The following is a 22,525-nucleotide window of genomic DNA, read 5'->3' on the forward strand; positions in this document are numbered from 1 at the left end:
TGGAACCAATCCCTCAGTGATCCTTGGTAATTTGCGACTCTATGTAATGAAAATAAACAGGACATCATTTTGCCCTTTGAAATTTTATAAAAACAAAATAAATCTAGCAGTTCATTAAAAATCTTACATCTGTCCCATACTTGCTGTCAACTTTTGCCATTATAAATCTATACGCCCATACTGATGATAGGAACTTCCTATGTAAAGTTGTCATGGTGAAAATGCACCTAATCACTAACAGAGGTGCCGCAGATGTTTTAGTGCAGAGAGGGCGGGCAGAGGTAATCATTCACTCCCATCTGTTAGTAAACAATATATCTAATAAACTAATGGACTGATCTCAACTAAACTCGATTCACAGATAGGATACAGCCTGAGGAGTAACTGATTACTTTCTGATGAAGATGTAGATCCAGGTCCGGATTCTGGAACTTTTTAAAGGATCCAGTAACTTTGGGAAATAGGACAAATTGACTTTTTAAAGAATGTTGTTGATTTTCATTTTTTAGGATGTGGTGGATTGTCTCAACTGCTTGTGGTGGCACTTGTCACAGCTGTCAAATTTTCAGCAGAGTTTTCAGAGCAGGTTGTTACATGTGGATTGGCCCGGAGCCTCAGTGAGTTGGAAGTTCTTGAAAAAAAAACTTATTTTTCAAGCATTAACCCGGTAGAGAAAAACCTCAAGGAAGAACTGAGGATATCATTGAGTTAAGGAGGAGAGGTTAGAGAAATTTGGTTTGTTCTCACTGGAACGACGGAAGTTGAGGGGCGACCTGATAGAAGTCTACAAGATTATGAAGGGCATGGACAGAGTGGATAGTCAGAAGCTTTTTCCCAGGGTGGAAGAGTCAATTACTAGGGGGCATAGGTTTAAGGTGCGAGGGGCAAGGTTTAAAGGAGATGTACAAGGCAAGTTTTTTTTACACATAGGGTGGTGGGTACCTGGAACTTGCTGCCGGGGGAGGTAGTGGATACAGATATGATAGTAAGTTTTAAGGGGCGTCTGGACAAATACATGAATAGGATGGGAATAGAGGGATACGGTTCCCGGAAGGGTGGGGGGTTTTAGTTCAGTCGGGCAGCATGGTCGGTGCAGGCTTGGAGGGCCGAAGGGCCTGTTCCTGTGCTGTAATTTTTTTTGTTCTTGTTCTTTAACACAGCATGGCGGAGGGATGCGGCTCTACTGAGTGCCTTCTTTGTTTGTTACAACATATCAGTTGTTTCTTCATAAATGTGGGCAAAAGAAAAATAACGAAAATGTTAACAATGAGGACAGGCTGATGCTGAAATAGGATCGAGTTATGTTTGATTATCCTGGCTAATTATTCCCACCCTGTTATTGTACTTCAGCTGACAATTAGTCTTCACTCCTCATATGCAACACTATCATTGTTTAATAGTTATATAGGGTGGAATTTTCCCATCCCGCCCACCACAGGAATCGTAGCGGACGGGACAGGGTCATGCAAAGGTCCGTTGACCTCGGGTGGGATTTTCCAGTCTTGGGGCGAGCGCAGCTGGAAAATCCCGCCCACAAACACCTTATCACACCAAAAACCTTTCAGAGGGCTTTACCTGGCGTGCTATTGGAGGTGCTGACTTTCGATTGAAATGTTAAAAGTCTGCATGGATGGAAAAGTTTGCACGGTATCATTTTGGAAGAAGAGCGGGGGAGTTTTCCCCCGGTGTCCTGGATAGTTCATTAGCCCCGAGAAGCACATTGGGACGTCCTGAGGGAGTGATAGGCGCTACAGAAATGCAAGTCTTTCCCTGCTTAATGGGTAGGACAAGGCATGAATGGGGAGGGTCGTAGATGGAGACAGTGTAACACAGTAATCTTCGGACCTGGGGGAATTCGGCAAGTTTAGTTGGCAGAGTGGGGCTGTTTGGTTCTGTATGTTTCTGTGTTTCAAAGTGGTTGTGGCCCTTTCGTAACGAGAGCAAATAGGTAATGATTCCACTGGGTACTCTGCACAGCAGGAATGACAGGAAGTGGTTTGACCTGAGAGCGTACATGATAAAATGATAGAATTTTTAAAATAGAATCCCTACAGTGGAGAAGGAGACCATTTGGCCCATTGAGTCTGCACCTTAACCAGGCCCTATTCCCGCAACCCTACGCATCCACCCTGCCAATTCCCCAATCCCCACATCTATGGACACTAAGGGACAATTTACCATGGCCAAGACTCAAGAACAGCTTCTTCCTTGCTGCCATCAGACTTTTGAATGGACCTACCTCGCATTAAGTTGATCTTTCTCTGCACCCTAGCTATGACTGTAACACTACATTATTCTGCACGCCTCTCCATTCCTTCTCTATGAACAGTATGCTTTGTCTGTATAGCATGCAAGAAACAATATTTTTTCACTATATTCCAATACATGTGACAATATAAATCAAATCAAATCAAATCAGCTGCACATTTTGGGGTGAAAGAGGAAACCGCAGCACCCGGAGGAAACCTACGCTGACATGGGGAGAACATGCAGACTCCACACAGTCACCCAAGGCTGGAAATGAACCCGGGTCCCTGGCGTTGTGAGGCAGCAGTGCTAACCACTGTGCCACACCATATATCGAAGAAGAGCATTGTAGGGATTCTATTTTAAAAATGGGAAGCTCGATCTGGTCAGAGTCGAAGACTTTCTCAGTTGTAGTTCAGTGCTTGGTTTTGAGGTATGTCTATACTTGGAACGGGTAAATGGCTGCATTCACTTAAAGTGATTAATTGTTTGGCATTTTCCTCTGTACAATGTACAGATGTGAACTATGGGTCCACAAGCACGATCAGTTGGAGCAATTTAGCAGGATAATATTCAGGAAAGGTGGGGCCTAACCATTCAAGGGTCCATTTCCTATTTCAAATCCCTCAGAGACTCCGTCAACCCTGTATATTCAAAACAAGGCCCGCTTTCCAAAAATGTTATTTGAAAGATCAAATCCTGCTCTCGTGAGAAATTCTTGGAGCAAGTACTGAGCACGTCTCTCAGTAAAGGTTGCCAACTCCAGTTGGGCCTATTCCTGGAGGGTGAATCATGAATTCCCTGATTGAACAACTTTTCTCCTCACCACCGTAACCTTCAATATTTTTGGAAATAAAAGGGAAAAGGAACGAGAAACACATTTTTCTTTTTAAATGCCTCAATCTGCCGGGTTTGTTTGTGGCACTTTATCAGTCTTTAAATCTTGAAAGACTCCTGGACAATCCTGGAGGGTTGGCAACCCAACCAGTTAATGTGGTGGGGCCGTCTATAGCTTGGCGTCCGTCAGTCAGATGCTGCCGGATGTAATTTCCACCACCTCGCTATGTCAGGAAGGCAAAAACGCAGAATGCTCGGCAGGTGATCAGCACGAGATGTGGATGGTCCTGTGGCGCTGCTTCTCACTCATTCCACAGGAAATTACCACTGTTTGCTAGCAAGTCACAGAGAGTGGGGAAGTCCCCAGTTTCAGTCTGAGTCCGTTCTGCTCTCAGCAGTGGTGTCGGGGCAAACGGCCATGCTGAGGGTGGCGGGGGGGGAACACAACACATCTTTCTGGTTGTATCACAGCTTGGTATGGCTCCTGCTCTGACCAAGACCGCAAGAAACTACAAAAGGTCGTGAATGTAGCCCAATCCATCATGCAAACCAGCTTCCCATCCATTGACTCTGTCTACACTTCCCGCTGCCTCGGAAAAGCAGCCACCATAATCAAGGACCCCACGCACCCCGGACATTCTCTCTTCCACCTTCTTCTGTCGGGAAAAAGATACAAAAGTCTGAGGTCACGTACCAACCGACTCAAGAACAGCTTCTTCCCTGCATTAAGTTGATCTTTCTCTACACCCTAGCTATGACTGTAACACTACATTTTGCACTCTCTCGTTTCCTTCTCTATGAACGGCATGCTTTGTCTGTATAGCGCACAAGAAACAATACTATTCACTGTATCCCAATACATGTGACAATAATAAATCAAATCAAATCATCAATCAGCCAGGGTTCCTGGATCACTAACCAGTGATTTCTGCTTGAAAATGACCGTGTGGATGTCGAACACCAAGATGCATCAGTTGTGTAACTCAGCAGGCATCAACTTGATAATCCATTTAAGCAATGTTGGTCAAGGGATCTTGATCGATTGAACCAGGGCAGGACTTACTCAGTTAATGGTAGGGCATTGGGGAGATGTTATAGAACATAGAGATTGAGAGGTACAGGTTCATAGCTTCTTGAAAGTGGAGTCACAGGTGGGCAGAGTGCTGAAGTGTGCATTCAGCATGCTTGGTTTCATTGGTCGGAACATTGAATACAGGGGTTGGGACATCTTGTTGAAGTTGTACAAGGCATTAGTAAGGCCACACTTAAAATACTGTGCACAGTTCTAGTCACCCTATTATAGAAAGGATATTATTAAACTAGAAAGAGTGCAGAAAAGATTTACTAGGTTGTGACCGGAGCTTGATGGTTCGAGTTATAAGGAGAGGCTGGGTAGACTGGGCTTAGGGGTGATCTTATAGAGGTCTATAAAATAATGAGGGGCATAGATCAGCTAGATAGTCAATATCTTTTCCCAAAGGTAGGGGAGTCCAAAACTAGAGGGATAGGTTTAAGGTGAGAGGGGAGAGATACTAAAGAGTCCGGAGGAGCAATTTTTTCACACAGAGGGTGTTGAGTGTCTGGAACGAGTGCCAGAGGTAGTAGTAGAGGTGGGTACAATTTTGTCTTTTAAAAAGCATTTAAACAGTTACATGGGTAAGATGAATATAGAGGGATATGGGCCAAATGCAGGCAATTGGGACTAGCTTAGTGTTTAAAAAAAAAGGGGATGGCATAGACAAGTTGGTCCAAAGGGCCTGTTTCCATGCAGTAAACCTCTCTGACTCTATGACTAAGGGATGAATATTGTCCAGGACTAATTCCCTCCGCTCTTCCTGGAAATAGTGCTGCGGGATCTTTTACATCCACCCGGGAGGCCACACCCTCAGTTTAACATCTCAGCCATAAAGGCTGCACCCCATGACGGTGCTGCACTCCCTCAGTCCTGCAGTGGGAGTGTTGTGCTGAGGAGTCTGCAGTGGTCTTCGGAAGCCCTTGCCATTGAACCCGAGAGGGCAGCGGAGCAGCTCAGCGACTGTCCATGCCGCGGGCGGCTTTGTCAAGCACCCACCTTGCGTGTGCATCATCGAAGGGGCAGTCAGGACATTGCTCTCAAAAAGGCCACGTGAGTTGAGGAAAGCGCAGGGTCAGACGCAGTGCGGAGGGCGTCTCGGTATTCCTCGCGTGAATTGATGAAGGAACATTGTTCCTATTTATTCGCATGCATCAGGCTGGCATTCCTGACCATGTCTGACACCTCGCAGCTGAGCAGAAGAAAACGCAATTCCATTTTTATTCTCTGCTGCCTGGGGTCAGCCAGCCAGCTGTCAGTAACAGGGAGCTGGCACAGACAAGCGGAGCTGAATCGCCCCAGTCCCACCGTATATGGTATTAATTTTGAGAGAAAACAAACAGAACATTTCTTTTTTAAGCCACTGGGCAGATGCATTTTTTCCTCGGATTCACAGAACAGGGGAAGCAGCTTCTGAGAACCACTCCCCCCATCAAACCGTGGGGATTCTCTCAGTTCATCAGGCGCCCGTGCGAAAGCACGAAGTGTCTCCCAGCAAAAAGAAACATCACCTCTGACAACCACCACCCCAGCCCCAACCCCTGTCCACTGGCCTGTGTTAACTCAACTGTTTAACAGTTTCAGTGACGAGCTCACGTAATATTTTCTTCTGAAACAGCTAGCTTGGAATGCGATTAGAGTTGCCAACTGTGATTAAATGTATCCCTGGAGTTTGACTGGCCCCTGCACTCCAGCTATTCACCTGCCAACCACACCCAATCCTTGTGACGCACTGCCTTCTTACACCAACTGGGGAGCCAATTATTACAGATGCACCATAGAAAGCAGCCTCTCCAGATGTATCACAGCTTGGTATGGCCATAGAAAGCATCCTTTCCAGATGTATCACAGCTTGGTATGGCACTTGCTCTGCCCAAGACCGCAAGAAACTACAAAGGGTCGTGAACACAGCCCAGTCCTATCGCGCAAACCAGTCTCCCATCCATTGACTCTGTCTACACTTCCCGCTGCCTCGGCAAAGCAGCCAGCATAATCAAGGACCCCACGCACCCCGGACATTCTCTCTTCCACCTTCTTCCGTCGGGAAAAAGATGCAAAAGTCTGAGGTCACGTACCAACCGATTCAAGAACAGCTTCTTCCCTGCTGCCATCAGACTTTTGAATGGACCTTCCTTGCATTAAGTTGATCTTTCTCTACACCCTAGCTATGACTGTAACACTACATTCTGCACTCTCTTGTTTCCTTCTCCCCAATGTACTCAATGAACGGTATGCTTCGTCTGTATAGTGCGCAAGAAACAATACTTTTCACTGTATCCCAATACATGTGACAATAATCAGACTTTTGAATGGACCTACCTTATATTAAGTTGATCTTTCTCTACACCCTAGCTATGACTAACACTATATTCTGCACCTTCACCTTTCCTTTTCCCCTATGTACTCAATGAACGGTATGCTTTGTCTGTGCAGCGCGCAAGGAACAATACTTTTCACTGTATCCCAATACATGTGACAATAATAAATCAAATCAAATGCGACTCATTGCCCAATTGGATGATCATAGATTCCCTACAGTGCAGAAGGAGGCCATTCGGCTCATCGAGTCTGCACCGACCACAATCCCACCCAGGCCCTATTCTTGTAACCCCACATATTTACCCTGCTAATCCCCCTGACACTAAGGGTCAATTTAGCATGGCCAATCAACTGAACCCGCACATCTTTGGACTGTGGGAGGAAACTGGAGCACCCAGAAGAAACCCACGCAGACACGGGGAGAATGTGCAAACTCCACACAGACAGTGACCCGAGGCCGGAATTGAACCCGGGTCCCTGGCGCTGTGAGGCAGCAGCGCTAACCACTGTGCCACCCGTGATGCTTGACTGTCAGACAAACAGCCTCCTTCTGTCCCCACCCCCACCATTTTTAATATTCTCATACCTGGTAAAGAGGAATGTTCAAAGACATTTTAAAAAAAAGTGTCCCCATGATTTTTCTTCAGGAAGGCACGCAGCAGTGTCCAAGAGATTGATCCGCAATGTTAATCCCGGAGGGCTGATAACCCTCAACACGATGCAGTTCAAATCCAGAATTGGATCTGATAATGTGTAATCAGGCAGGTTTAATAAACAATCTGAGTAAAAGATCCCCTGGGAAACAGTGACCATATTATGGTAGAATTTAGCATTCTGCTTGAGAACGAGAACCAGGGGTCAGAAACATAGAAAATAGTAGTATGAGGAGGCCATTCGGCCCTTCGAGCCTGCTCCACCATTCATTATGATCATGGCTGGTCATCGAATTCAATATCCTGACTCTCCCCCCATATCCCTTGATCCCTTTAGCCCCAAGAGCTATATCTAATTTCTTCTTGAAATCACACAATGCTTTGGCCTCAACTACTTTCTGTGGTAGTGAATTTCCACCACCCTCTGGGTGAAGAAATTTCTCTTCACCTCAGTTCTAAAAGGTTTATCCCTTATCCTCAAACTATGACCCCCTAGTTCTGGACACCCCCACCATCGGGAACATTCTTTCTGAATCTGCTCTGTCTAACCCTGTTAGAATTTTATAAGTTTCTATGAGATCCCCTTTCACTCTTCTAAACCCATAGAATCATCAAATCCCTATGGTGCAGAAGGGGGCCTTTTGGCCCATTGAGGCTGCACTGACCACAATCCCACCCAGGCCCTATCCTCATAACCCCACATATTTACCTTGCTAGTCCCCCTGACACCATGGGTCAATTTACTAGGGCCAATCAGCCTAACCTGCACATCTTTGGACTGTGGGAGGAAACCGGAGCATCTGAAGGAAATCCACAAAGATATGGGGAGAACATGCAAACTCCACACAGACAGTGACCCCAGGCTGGAATTGAACCTGGGTCCTTGGAACTGTGCGGTAGCAACACGAACAGCTGTGCCACCGTACCGCCCCGCAATGAATATAATCCTAACTGACTTAGTCTTTTCTCAAATGACAGACCTGTCATCCCAGGAATCAGCCTGGTAAACCTTCGCTGTACTCCCTCTATAGCAAGGACCTCCTTCTTCAGATAAGGACACTAAAACTGCACACAATACTCCAGGTGCCGCCTCATCAACGCCCTGTACAACTGCAGTAAAATATCTATATTCCTATACTCAAATCCTGTGCTGAACTTAAATAAGGGTAATTACAAAGCAACAAGGGCAGAGTTGGCTGCAGTGGACTGGGAAAAGGAGTTTAGCAGAAAAGAAAGTTGACCAGCATTGGCAGATGTTCAAGAAAATAGTTCATGACTCACAAAGGAGATATAATCCAGTGAGGAATAAGGATTCTAGGGAGGGGATAAATCAACCATGGTTAACCAAGCAAGTTAATGATAGTATTAAATTGAAAGAAAAAAAACATACGATGTGACAAAGATTAGTGGTAATCCAGAGGATTTAAAGCCAACAAAAGATGATCAAAAAAATAACAATGGTTAAGATAAACAACGAGGGTAAACTAGGAAGTAATATAAAAACAGACAGTAAAATATTCCTTAAACGATTGACTCTGTCTACACTTCCCGCTGCCTCGGCAAAGCAGCCAGCATAATTAAGGACCCCACGCATCCCGGACATTCTCTCTTCCACCTTCTTCCGTCAGGAAAAAGATACAAAATCTGAGGTCATGTACCAACCAACTCAAGAATAGCTTCTTCCCTGCTGCCGTCAGACTTTTGAATGGACCTATCTCGCATTAAGTTGATCTTTCTCTCCACCCTAGCTATGACTGTAACACTACATTCTGCACTCTCTCCTTTCCTTCTCTATGAACGGTATGTTTTGTCTGTATAGTGCGCAAGAAACAATACTTTTCACTGTATCCCAATACATGTGACAATAATAAATCAAATCAAAAAGTATAAAGAAGGAAGAGAGAGGCCAAAGTGAACATAGGCTCCTTAGAGAATGAGACTGGGTAAACAATAGTGGGGAACTAGGAAATGGCAAAGGAGTTAAACAAATACTCTGTCAGTCTTTTTGGTAGAAGGTATAAATAACATTCCAAAAATACTAAATAACCCAGGAGGTGAGGAAAGGAATACAATATCCATCACAAGAAAAAAATATGAAGGTAACTAATAGGACTAAAAGCCAATAAGTCCCTGCGATCTGCTGGGTTAAAGGAAGTAGCTACAGAGATAATGGATGCACTGGTAGCAATTTTCCAATTCTGGAAAAGTCTCAGGGGATCAGAAAACTGTCCTATGCTCATAACTGAAGTTTCTCATCCCTGGAATCATTACTGCAAACCTCCTCTGCACTCTCTCTCTCTCCAAAGTGTGGCGCCCAGAACTGTACACAATATTCTAGCTGAGGTCTTATATAAATTCAGCACAACTTCCTCGCTTTTGTAGGATGGAAACTTCCGGAGTATATCCAGAATTGCCAACCCTACATCCAACCCGGGGTACTTAATGTTGACCGTGGCACTCTGGACGACAGGCAGGCTGTGACATTAATAAGCAGCAGAAATATAAACACAGAGGTTGTTTTGGTCTCCCAAGCTTATCTTCAGGGAAATGAAGATAAATATTCGGCTGAGATTACATGGTCAGAAAGAGGTAAAAAGAATTTTTAAAATTATAGCCACATTGCTTCAACCAACATTTCAATAATGTTCAGGATATGTCATTTTCATCTCCTCTCTCACTATCATTGTCCAGATGCAGTGTGCAACACATCTGGAACAGTTGTTGATCTACCCCTAACCGCCCCCCCCCCCCCCCCCCCCCCCCCCCGCACCACCACCATTGGCACAGTCTCTCAGGGGATGTGCCAATGCTGTAATAAGAGGGAGGAAATAGATTGTGGGAAGCGCGGTAGAACTTCAGGCCTGAGAGAAAATTAGACTCTTACAACAGTGAAACAAAAAGAGGACTTGATTGAGAAAGTTTAACCCTGCAATTGTCAGCCAGCATCTGAACAACTCCCCATCACGTCTCAAATGTTTCACATTCAGGGCAAATACAGCATGGGGCAAGATACAGAGTAAAGCTCCCTCGACACTGTCCCCCATCAAACACTCCCAGGACAGGTATAGCACGGGGTTAGATACAGAGTAAAGCTCCCTCTACACTGCCCCCCATCAAACACTCCCAGGACAGGTACAGCACGGGGTTAGATACAGAGTAAAGCTCCCTCTACACTGTCCCCCATCAAACACTCCCAGGACAGGTACAGCACGGGGTTAGATACAGAGTAAAGCTCCCTCGACACTGTCCCCCATCAAACACTCCCAGGACAGGTATAGCACGGGGTTAGATACAGAGTAAAGCTCCCTCTACACTGTCCCCATCAAACACTCCCAGGACAGGAACAGCACGGGGTTAGATACAGAGTAAAGCTCCCTCTATACTGTCCCATAGAATCCCTGCAGTATAGAAAGAGGCCATTCAGCCCATCAAGCCTGCACCGACAACTAATCTCACCAAGGCCCTATCCCTGTGACCCCACATATTTACCCTGCTAATCCCCCAGACAATAAGAGTCAATTTTGCATTTTCATCAACCTAACCTGCACATCTTTGCAGTGTGGGAGGAAACCGGAGCACCCAGAGGAAACCCACGCATACACAGGGAGAACGTGCAAATTCCACACAGATAGTCACCCGAGGCTGGACTCGAACCCAGGTCCCATGTGCTATGAAGCAGCAGTGCTAACCACCGTGCCGTCCCATCAAACATTCCCAGGACAGATACAGCACGGTGTTGGATACAGAGTAAAGCTCCCTCTACACTGTCCCCCATCAAACACTCCCAGGACAGGTATAGCACGGGGTTAGATACAGAGTAAAGCTCCCTCTACACTGTCCCCATTAAACACTTACAGGACAGGTACAGCAAGGGGTTCGATACAGAGTAAAGTTCCCTCTACACTGTCCCCATCAAACTCTCCCAGGACAGGTACAGCACGGGGTTTGATACAGAGTAAAGCTCCCTCTACACTGTCCCCATCAAACACTCCCAGAACAGGTACAGCACGGGGTTAGATACAGAGTAAAGCTCCTGCATAACTTTGAGTAGCGTTTAGACATCAGTTCAACCCATGGGAGGAAACTGATGTATTATGTTTTTAGCCAGCCACAGAGGTAAAGAGGGGGTGGCTCAGTATCAACAAAACAAATCAACCGTACTTAACTCCAAATTAACAAATAGTGCAGCAAAACACAGAATTCTAATGGACCAAATCCCTTCCCATTCACTCCCACTGCATAGAATCCCATTGGACCAAACCTTTTCCCTTTCATCCCCTTTCATGATGAGGAAAGCTCATAATAGGATATCCAGTGTGGAATCCTGGGATGTGGCTACAGAAAGGAAGGGCATCACTCTCTCTCTCCAAAGTGTTCACATCCTTCATATCGTGTGGCGCCCAGAACTGTACACAATATTCCAAAGAAAAGGAACAATCAAAGAAAAGGAACAAAGAAAATTACAGCACAGGAACAGGCCCTTCGGCCCTCCAAGCTTGCACCGACCATGCTGCCCGACTGAACTAAAACCCCCTACCCTTCCGGGGACCATATCCCTCTATTCCCATCCTATTCATGTATTTGTCAAGACGCCCCTTAAAAATCACTATTGTATCTGCGTCCACTACCTCCCCCGGCAGCGAGTATTGGTATATTATATCATTCCCAGTGGCTGATTAAAATGATAGAAGCTCTGCGCTGGGACTCATGTAGACAGTCATACCAATTGCATAGTCTCTGGAGAGGCATAATCACAGCAGATCAGCCGGTGTGCAAACAAGAACTGGACCAGAGCTCGACACCATTAAAGTTTGACCTTTCTAAAATACTTAAATGTATAAGATGAGTGTGTGAATATGTTAAGTCAATAGCACACACATCCATATGGGTGGCACAGTGGTTAGCACTGCTGCCTCACAGCAAGAGGGACCTGGGCTCGATTCCCGGCTTGGGTCGCTGTCTGTGCGGAGTCTGCACATTCTCTCCGTGTCTGCGTGAGTTTCCTCCGGATTCCTCCCACAATCCGAAAGACGTGCTGGTTAGGTAGATGCTCCCTCAGTGTACCCGAACAGGCACCGGAGTGTGGCAACTGGGGGATTTTCTCAGTAACTTCACTGCAGTGTTAATGTAAGCCTACTTGTGACACTAATAAATAAACTTTAACTTTGCACACAGTGAATTATAAATCTTGTGACATGAAGAAAGTGAATCTGAGCCACACACACCATGCGAATTATATTAGCAGGAAGATCGAGAATCAGGGGACACCAATTTAATGTGATTGGCAAAGGAAGCAATGGTGGCGTGAGGAAAAAAACCTTTTTAACACAGCGTGTGGTTAGCACTGGAATGTGCTGGCTGACTGTGATGGAGGCGGATTCAATTGTGGTTTTTAGGAGAACTGGACAATTTTCTGTAGAGGAAAAAATCTTCAGGCCTTCAGGGGTGAGGCAGACGAGGGGGAAGAAGAGGGTTGCTCTTGTAGAGGGCTGGCACTGACACAACGGGCTGAATGGCCTTCTAATGTGCTCTTATCATTTGATGTTGGACGTGAAGCAGAACTTATTTACAATTGGAATCATCTTAGAATTAAACCAAGTCCCACAAAATGGTGGTGCTAATCTGGAATCAGCCTTGTATCTGTGACAATGGGTCTAATAGTCGCTCTGCGCGTCTAATATCTACTGACCCCAGTCAGCTGGTATCAATCTCTCCTGCTCCAGCTAGAATCCTCAGGAAAGCAAACTGATTAAAGGGGATTTCTTTGTAGTAAGTTGACTTTAGTCCTTTGAGGATTGAGTGCTGACCCAGACAGAAACACCCTCAGATCTGAGGCTGGAATGCGAACAGCTCAGGATGTCTGAGGTCAAAAGGGAAAATAGCTCATCTTTATTAAAAATAAATAAAAGGAGCAGTTAAATGGTACTTAAAAACCCCATAAAGAAAGGCAATATATCGCCAGTGGCTGGGTCGCAGAGTGCTACAATATTGACCTATCGACTCTGGGTGGGTGGGGCAGTGTTCAGATGCAGTCCAGTCACAGGGATCAGAGTGGAGTCGATCCGTCCCCCCCCCTTTCGCACTCTAGGATCTGGCTTGCATCCCAGTGAGGATGAAGAGCCCTTTTCTTGGCCATTGTGAATCAGACGTGCCAGGGTGGCCTGAGTTTGATCCCTGCTGGGCAACAGTATTACAGCTCCCTCATTCTCTACACTTTTCTATTTCTGGACCTGCCAAGTCCCATGTCGGACCCGGCTGAGAAGGTGGCACCCATACAGCCGACTGGGGAGGAAGGCAGAGGGCTTTCCTGGTAAACTATTGAGGGACCTCAGCATCGCAGCTGAATATATTCAAGTCCAAAAGATGTGCTGGTTAGGTGCATGCTAAATTCTCCCTCAGTGTACCCGAACAGGCGCCGGAATGTGGCGACTAGGGGATTTTCACAGTAACTTCATTGCAGTGTTAATGTTAATTTATTTATTCGTGTCACAAGTAGGCTTACATTAACACTGCAATGAAGTTACTGTGAAAATCCCTTCGTCGCCACACTCCGGCGCCTGTTCGGGTACACTGAGGGAGAATTTAGCACGGCCAATGCACCCAGACACGGGGAGAATGTGCAAACTCCACACAGACTGTGGGAGGAAACCGGAGCACCCGGGGGAAACCCACACAGACACGGGAAGAACTTGCAGACTCCTCACAGACAGTGAGCCAAGCCAGGAATCGAACCCGGGTCCCTGGCGCTGTGAGGCAGCAGTGCCAACCACCGTGCCGCCCCAATGCAAACCTACTTGAGAAACTAATAAATGAACTTTAAACTTTAGAAACATAGAAAAACTACAGCACAAAACAGGCCCTTCGGCCCCACAAGTTGCGCCGAACATATCCCTACCTTTTAGGCCTACCTATAACCCTCCATCCTATTAAGTCCCATGTACTCATCCAGGAGTCTCTTAAAAGACCCTATTGAGTTTGCCTCCACCACCACTGACGGCAGCCGATTCCACTCGCCCACCACCCTCTGTGTGAAAAACTTCCCCCTAACATTTCCCCTGTACCTACCCCCCAGCACCTTAAACCTGTGTCCTCTCGCAGCAGCCATTTTCACCCTGGGAAAAAGCCTCTGAAAGTCCACCCGATCTATGCCTCTCAACATCTTATATACTTCTATTAGGTCTCCTCTCATCCTACGTCTCTCCAAGGAGAAAAGACCGAGCTCCCTCAGCCTATCCTCATAAGGCATGCCACTCAATCCAGGCAACATCCTTGTAAATCTCCTCTGCACCCTTTCAATCTTTTCCACATCCTTCCTGTAATGAGGCAACCAGAACTGAGCACAGTACTCCAAGTGGGGTCTGACGAGGGTCTTATATAGCTGCATCATTATCCCCAGACTCCTAAACTCAATCCCTCGATTGATAAAGGCCAGCACACCATACGCCTTCTTAACCACCTCCTCCACCTGCGAGGCCGATTTTAGAGTCCTATGGACCCGGACCCCAAGGTCCTTCTGATGCTCTACAGTACTAAGAGTCTTTCCCTTTATATTGTACTCCTTCATCCCATTTGACCTGCCAAAATGGACCACTACGCATTTATCTGGGTTGAAGTCCATCTGCCACTTCTCTGCCCAGTCTTGCATCCTATCTATGTCCCTCTGTAACTTCTGACATCCCTCCAGACTATTCACAACCCCACCAACCTTCGTGTCGTCGGCAAACTTACCAACCCATCCTTCCACTTCCTCATCCAGGTCATTTATGAAAATGACAAACAGCAAGGGTCCCAGAACAAAATGAAGAATTACAGAAGACATCGACTAGCAGGAAACACATTGTGAATGCCACGGTCCGAGTGTTTAGTTTTTACATTCTGATAAATTATTACCAGATATCAACTCCTCCAATCTCTCTTCCTAAATATCTGTTATGAAAGCACTCTGTCATACTAAGGGAAATAACTAATTACTTCCCCACTATGTCTCTGAATAGCTGTCTCTCTCTCTCTGTCAACCCTCTGTGTCTCACTCTGTTTATCTGTCTCCCTCCCTTTGGTCTCGTGCTCCTTGTTTTTTTATCTGTCTTTGTCTTTTTCGGGGCAGCTCGGTGGCACAGTGGTTCGCACCGCTGCCTCACAGCGCCAAGGACCCGGGTGCAATTCCGGCCTTGGGTGACTGTGTGGAGTTTGCACATTCTCCCCGTGTCTGCGTGGGTTTCCTCTGGTTTCCACCCACATTCCAAAGATGTGCAGGTTAGGTGGATTGGCCATGCTAAATTGTCCCTTAGTGTCAGGGGGATTAGCAGGGTAAATGCGTAGGGTTACGGGGATAGGGCCTCAGTGAGATCTTTGGCGGTGCAGTCTCGATGGGACGAATGGCCTCCTGCTGCACTGTAGGGATTCTATGATCTTCTCACTATGTCTTTCTCTCTGCCCTTCTTTCTCTCTCTCTGATCCTCTTGTCACCACTCTCTGTTTCTTACCTATGTCTTTGACTATTTTCTCTGTCTGTCTGTCTCGCTGTTGGCCCTGCTCCTTCTCTACTTCACCCCCTCCCTCACACTCTCTCCCTCCCTCTCTGCCCATCCACACCCTCCTTCTTCCGCCCTTCTCCTCTTCCCCCTTCTCTCTGTCAGTCCTTCTCCCCTTCACTCCATCCACTTCTCTTCCCTTCTCTCCGTCCACCTCTCTTTCCCTCCATTTGACCCTCCCTCCGTCTCTCTATTCCACCCTCTCTGTACAACAGCCCATCTCCCTCTCTGTTTCCCATTTCTTGCTAACCCTTCCACTCAGCTTCACTGATCACTGGCTGTCGAGACTTTAAAATTGCACTTTACAAAAACTGCATTTTATGCTCAGCTTAAAGAGTTACCATTTGCAGCATTCTGCAGCCTCTCCCTGTCACTGTATAACCAATAGCCCAATCCAGCTATTAAATTATTTGCCCTTTCTGTATTCCTTACACCCCGTGTGTCATAACACAGAGTGGCACCTCCTAAACGAACTAGTAGAACAGCAGGAGACCAACAAGCTGCCAAGCCTGCCACACTCTTGCCAACCATGCCAGTTTTCTGAAAGTAACATCATATTTACAGCATAGGTTAACTTGTCCAACAGGTCTGTCCCCACGGCAGTGCTTGTGCAAGGCTCCTCCCATCGCTAACTACATCAACATTCCTTTCTCCATCATGTCTATCTAGCTTCCCCCTGAAATGCATCTTTGGAATTTCAGAATCCAAAAGGAAAGGGGGGAAGATATTCAGTCCCTATCCCCAACCCCACCCCAAATCCGAATCCATCACTCAATTAGATCTTGGCTAATTTGTATTCTAATGACAACTAGCCCGCCTTGTTTCTGTAACATTCGACAACAGTTCCAAAACATCCTAGTATTCCGACTGTGTCTGAATAAGGGGGGAGGTGATGTCCTAGTGGTATTATCGCTAGGCTATTAACCCAGAAACTCAGTTAATGTTCTGGGGACCCGGGTTCGAATCCCGCCACGGCAGATGGTGGAATTTGAATTCAATAAAAAATATCTGGAATTAAGAACCTACTGATGGCCATGAAACCATTGTCGATGCTCGGAAAAACCCATCTGGTTCACTAACGTCCTTTAGGGAAGGAAATTGTTTTGGAATGTTCAACTGATTCCCGGTCACCACGGTTTCTTGGGGGAGTGCATTTCAGATTCCCACTCCCGTTTTTGGTGAAATCATGGTTCCACACATCCTACCTGGATGTTAGAGCTAATGCCCCCCCTTGTTCTGGACTCCCCCAGCAGAAAAAAAACAGTTCCTCTGGATCGAGCCCTTTCGATCATATTAAACAGCTCTCCCAGTTCACTCCACAACCTTTCGAAGCAGGGAACAGCAGCAAAGTCTGTGTCCAGGGTTAGTTTATTGGTCACCACTCTGAAAGGTCATGTCAGCATGATTTGCTAGGGTCTAAACCTTTTTTAAATTCATTTGTGAGACTTGGGCGTCGTTGGCTGGCCAGCATTTATTGCCTAGTTGCTCTTGCACTGAACGGCTTAAGGGGAGGCAATGACCTTGTGGTATAGACTATTAATCCAGAAATTCAGCTAATGTTCTGGGGACCGGGTTCGAATCCTGCCACGGCAGATGGTGGAATTTGAAGTAAATTAAAAGAAAATCTGAAATTAAGAATCTACTCATGACGATGGAACCATTGTTGGAAAAACCCATCTGGTTCACTAATGTCCTTTAGGGAAGGAAATCTGCCGTCCTTACCCGGTCTGGCCTAATGTGACTCCAGAGCCACAGCAATGTGGTTGACTCTCAACTGCCCTCCAAGGGCAACTAGGGATAGGCAATAAATGCTGGCCCAGCCAGCGACACCCATGTCCCACAAATGAATAAAACAAAATTGCTTGCGAGATCATTTCAGAGGGCAGTTGAGTGACAACCACATTGCTTTGGCTTTGGAGTCACATGTAGGCCAGATCAGATAAAGACAGCAAATTTCCTTCCCTGAAGGACATTAAAGTTTATTTATTTATTATTGTCACAAGTAGGCTTGAAGTTACTGTGACATTAGTGAACCAGATGGGTTTTTCTGACAATCGACAATGGTTTCATCGTCATCAGTAGATTCTCAATTCCAGATATTTTTTGTTGAATTCAAATTCCACCATCTGCCGTGGCGGGATTCGAACCCGGGTCCCCAGAACATTAGCTGAGTTTCTGGATTAATAGTCTAGCGACAATACCACTAGGCCATCGCCTGCCCCCCTTCTGATGTTTGGGGAGGATGGCACCATGGTGGGAGATGGCGGCCAAGTGGTAATGCCACTGGACTCAGCCTAGGCTAAATGCTGTGGGAACATGGGTTCAAATCCCACTCAGGCAGCTGGTGGAGCTTAAAATTCAATTAATAAAAATCTGAAATTGAAAGCTTTTCTCAGTAATGGTGACCATGACAACTATCACTGCTTGTTGTAAAAACCCAGCGAGTTGGAAACCTGCCATTGTTACCTGGTCTGGTGTACTTGTGGTCTCCAGATCCGTAGCGAGCCACTCAGCTCAAGGGCAATTAGGGATGGGCAACAAATGCTGGCCTTGCCGGCAACACCCACATCCCATGATAGGATAAAGGGAAAACAAAAGTTTGACACATTCTTTTGGGATTTTTTTTCATTGAATCAAAACAACAAAATTCTCAACTCCTGCGGAGTTAACACAAGGCAGGTCATGCTGGGACCCAGCAAGGCATGGTGGGAAATTGGACCACTAACCCCCACTCCCTCAATAAAACTGGGACATCCCCACCCGTAAAAGGCCCCCACAGATATCCTCAGGCCAGATGTCCTTCTGGTTAAAAAGATACAGGAAACTAAAACATTCCAGGGATTGAAGTATCAGCAAAATTGTGCACTCCGTGAACAAATATTAATTCATAAAGACTCCCTGGCACAGGGGTATAAAATTCAGGAGCGCGGTAAGGATACTCCCATCTCCTTTGGACCTGGTAGCTTTTAGAGCCACTTTCATTGAATCCCTATAGTGCAGAAGGAGGCCATTCGGCCCATCAAGCCTGTACCGACCACAATCCCACCCAGGTCCTATTCATGTAACCCCACACATTTACCCTGCTAATCCCCCTGGCACTAGGGCCAATTTAGCACGGCCAATCCACCTAATCCGCACATCTTTTGGACTGTGGGAGGAAACGCGAGCACCCGGAGGAAACCCACGCAGACACAGGGAGAACGTGCAAACTCCACACAGACAGTGAGCCGAGGCCGGAATTGAACCTGGGTCCTTGGCGCTGTGAGGCAGCAGCACTAACCACTGTGCCACCGTGCTGCCCCTTGTTTCAATCCTGATATTATATTGATAAAATCTTACAGCATAGAAGGAGGCCATTCAGCCCATCGACCCTGTGCCAGCTCTTTGAAAGCGTTATCCAATTAGCCCCATTCCTCTGTTCCTTTCCCCATAGCCCTGCAAATATTTCTTTATCAGGGTATTTATTCAATTTCCTTTGGAAAGTTACTGCCGAAGCTGTTTCAGGCAGTACGTTCCAAATCGTATTAACTCACTGCGAAAGTAATTTCTACATCTCCCCTCCAGTTTTATTGCCTGTTACTTTAAATCAGTGTCCTCTGGTTCCTGGCCCTCTTAACCAGAGAAAACAGTCCATCCTTATTTAGCCTCTCCAAAGCCTTCATAATATTAAATGCGTCTATTAATACCTTCCCTTCACCTTCCCTGCTCCAAGGAGAACAATCCCAAGCTTCTCCAGTCTCTCCACATTAACTAAAGTCCCTGGTGCTGCGCTGGTAAAGCATCTCTGCAGCCTTTTCCCTCTGTAATGATAGGAATCCTGTTTTGTGAGATGTCTCTGCCCTGGCATCCTTTCTGGGAGATTTGTTCTCACAGACTTTGGATTATCAATGAGCTACTGTAATTATAACAGGAAATGTTCATTCCCGCAGCAAAGCCCGTGGCTCCGCCTCTCCAACCTTAATTAAGGATGTGGTGTTGTTACCATGGACACTGTCTTGCGGGGGGGGGGGGGGGGGGTGGTCGATGGGCTGTGATGGGACTATAAATATAACCAAAGCCCAGCAGCTGTTTTCTGGCATAATTGGGATCATCTGAGCGATTTGCAACATTCACCCCGTGTCATTCTGATATCTTACCATCCCATGGGTTAGGGGAAGTATATTCAAGTGTACACTTTAGTCTCTGGGTGTCGTGCCCGTCATTTGACCTCCATGACACCTAGAGTAAAATTGAGTCAGGGCAACACAGTGGTTAGCACTGCTGCCACACAGCGCCAGGGACCCGGGTTCAATTCCAGCCTCGGGTCACTGTCTGTGCTGTATTGTCCTGTTCCTGTGCTGTATTGTTCTTTGTTCTTTGGTGGACACGCTGGGATCGTTTAAGACTTATCTAGATAGCCACATGAACAGACTGGGAATAGAGGGATACAAACGAATGGTCTAGTTGGGCACATGAGTGGCGCAGGCTTGGAGGGCCGAAGGGCCTGTTCCTGTGCTGTATTGTTCTTTGTGTGGAGTTTGCACATCCTCCCCGTGTCTGTGAGGGTTTCCTCCGGGTGCTCCGGTTTCCTTCCAAACCCCAAAGATGTGCAGGATAGGCTGATTGGCCATGATAAATTGCCCCTTAGTGTCAGGGAGACTAGCAGGGTAAATACGTGGGGTTACTAGGGCCTGGATGGGATTGTTGTCAGTGCAGGCTCGATGGGCCTCCTTCTGCACTGTGTGGATTCTACGATTCACCCCGTTAATATCCAGGAAGGGGTGGGATTGGGGGTCACCTCGTGAGAGAGGAAGGATCATGGCCGGAATTTTACCATCCGGCCCCGCCACGGGAATCGGAGTGGGTGAGGGGCGGACAATGGGAAGGTCCGTTGACCTCGGGCGGGATTTTATGGTTTTGGGATGAGTGAGGTCGTAAAATCCCACCCCAGGAGTTGGATGGGGCAGCAGTTTGGGACAGCATTGTGGCACAGTGGTTAGCACTGCTGCCTCACAGCGCTAGGGACCCCGGTTCGATTCCTGGCTCGGGTCACTGTCTGTGCAGAGTCTGCACCTTCTCCCCGTGTCTGTGTGCGTTTCCTCCAGGTGCTCCGGTTTCCTCCCACAGTCCGAAAGACGTACTAGTTAGGTTAATTGGTCGTGCTAAATTCTCCTTAGGTGTACCCGAACAGGCGCTGGAGTGTGGCGACTGGGGGATTTTCACAGTAACTTCATTGCAGTGTTAATGTAAGCCGACTTGTGACACTAATACATACACTTATAAACTTTAACGTCTCTGGCTTATCAATGACAAATGGTGGATGGCTGAACAGAGGAAATGAGGCTCATGGATGTGGCTGTTAATACCTTTGCGAATGTTTAGACGTAGCTCAGTAGTCTGCGTTCATCTAGGGTCCAAGAGAGACAGCAGCTTCTGTGAACCTTAACATTGGCGTGTTCCGTGACAGTTCCACAGGGGTCCCAGGTCTGTACTCAGTTCAGATATTCCACACACCTGGAGGAGTGAAGGAAGAACTCTGATTACATAGTGCCTTTTACATCCTCAGGATACCTCAGAGCACTTTACAGCCAATGAAGCACTTAGAACAGCGCTGAAAGAAGCCATTTGGCCTATTGAGTCGGCACCAACCCTCTGAAACAGCATCCAACCTGGACCCTCCCCTCCGTCCAATCCCATTACCGGTGCATTTACCATGGCCAATCTACCTAACTTACCTGTCTTTCGACGCTAAGGGGCAATTTTTTTATTTGATTTATTACTGTCACATGTATTGGTATAGACTGAAAAATATTGATTCTTGCGCGCTATACAGACAAAGCATACTGTTCATAGAGAAGGAAAGGAGGGAGTGCAGAATGTAGTGTTACAGTCAAAGCTAGGGTGTAGAGAAAGATCAACTTAATGCAAGGTAAGTCCATTCAAAAGTCTGACAGCAGCACGGAAGAAGCTGTTCTTGAGTTGGTTGATACGTGACTTCAGACTTTTGTATCTTTTTCCTGACAGAAGGTGGAAGAGAGAATGTCCGGGGTGTGTGGGGTCCTTAATTATGCTGGCTGCTTTGCTGAGGTAGTGGGAAGTGTAGACAGTGTCAATGGATGGGAGCCTGGTTTGCGTGATGGTTTGGGTTACATTCATGACCTTCTGTAGCTTCTTGCGGTCTTGGGCAGAGCAGGAGCCATACCAAGCTGTGATACAAGCAGAAAGAATGCTTTCTATGGTGCATCTGTAAAAGTTGGTGAGAGTCGTGGCTGACATGCCAAATTTCCTTAGTCTTCTGAGAAAGTAGAGGCGTTGGTGGGCTTTCTTAACTATAGTGTCGGCATAGGGGGGAACCAGAACAGCCTGTTGGTGATCTGGATACCTCAAAACTTGAAGCAATTTAGCGTGGCCAGTCCACCTAACCTGCACATCTTTGGACTTCACTGAGATGTGGTCACTGTTGTAATGTAGGAAGCACGCACAACAGGTAAGTTGCGCACAGCAAGATCCCACAGGCAGCAATGTGAGGAAAACCCGACCATCTGTTTTGGTGACACTGAGTGGGGCTAAATATGGGCTAGGACACCAGGGACAACTCCATCTCCTGCTCTCCTTTGAAGATTGCCTTGGGATCCTTTACATTCTCGTTGAAGATGGTGGGCAGAGCCTCAGCGCATCTCATCCTAAAGATGGCACCTCCAACTGTGCAGCACTTCCTCAGTACTGCAGTGGGAGCGCCAAGCCTGGCCTTTGTGCTCAAGTATATTAAGTGGCACTTGAACCCACAACCTTCTGAGCCAGAGGATAAAGTGCTAACAAGGCCGACATCCAAAAATTACCCAATGCTGGGGTATCTTCACCCCAGACATGAACTCAAACCATCAATA

At 46.7% G+C, this 22,525-nt stretch overlaps 1 protein-coding gene across 7 annotated transcripts in view; it reads right to left on the reverse strand.

The window, feature by feature from the left end:
* The window catches only part of kank2 (KN motif and ankyrin repeat domains 2), a 154,772-nt gene that overhangs the window by 60,965 nt on the left and 71,282 nt on the right, over positions 1-22,525 (reverse strand). For all 7 annotated transcript variants that reach the window (XM_078234907.1, XM_078234910.1, XM_078234912.1 and 4 more), the window contains exon 2: positions 21,005-21,152. The gene's annotated coding sequence lies outside the window, so the exon portion shown is untranslated. The remainder of the gene's footprint in view (positions 1-21,004; positions 21,153-22,525) is intronic.

Source organism: Mustelus asterias, chromosome 19 (assembly GCF_964213995.1).
Source record: "Mustelus asterias chromosome 19, sMusAst1.hap1.1, whole genome shotgun sequence".
NCBI classification, from domain to species: domain Eukaryota; kingdom Metazoa; phylum Chordata; class Chondrichthyes; order Carcharhiniformes; family Triakidae; genus Mustelus; species Mustelus asterias.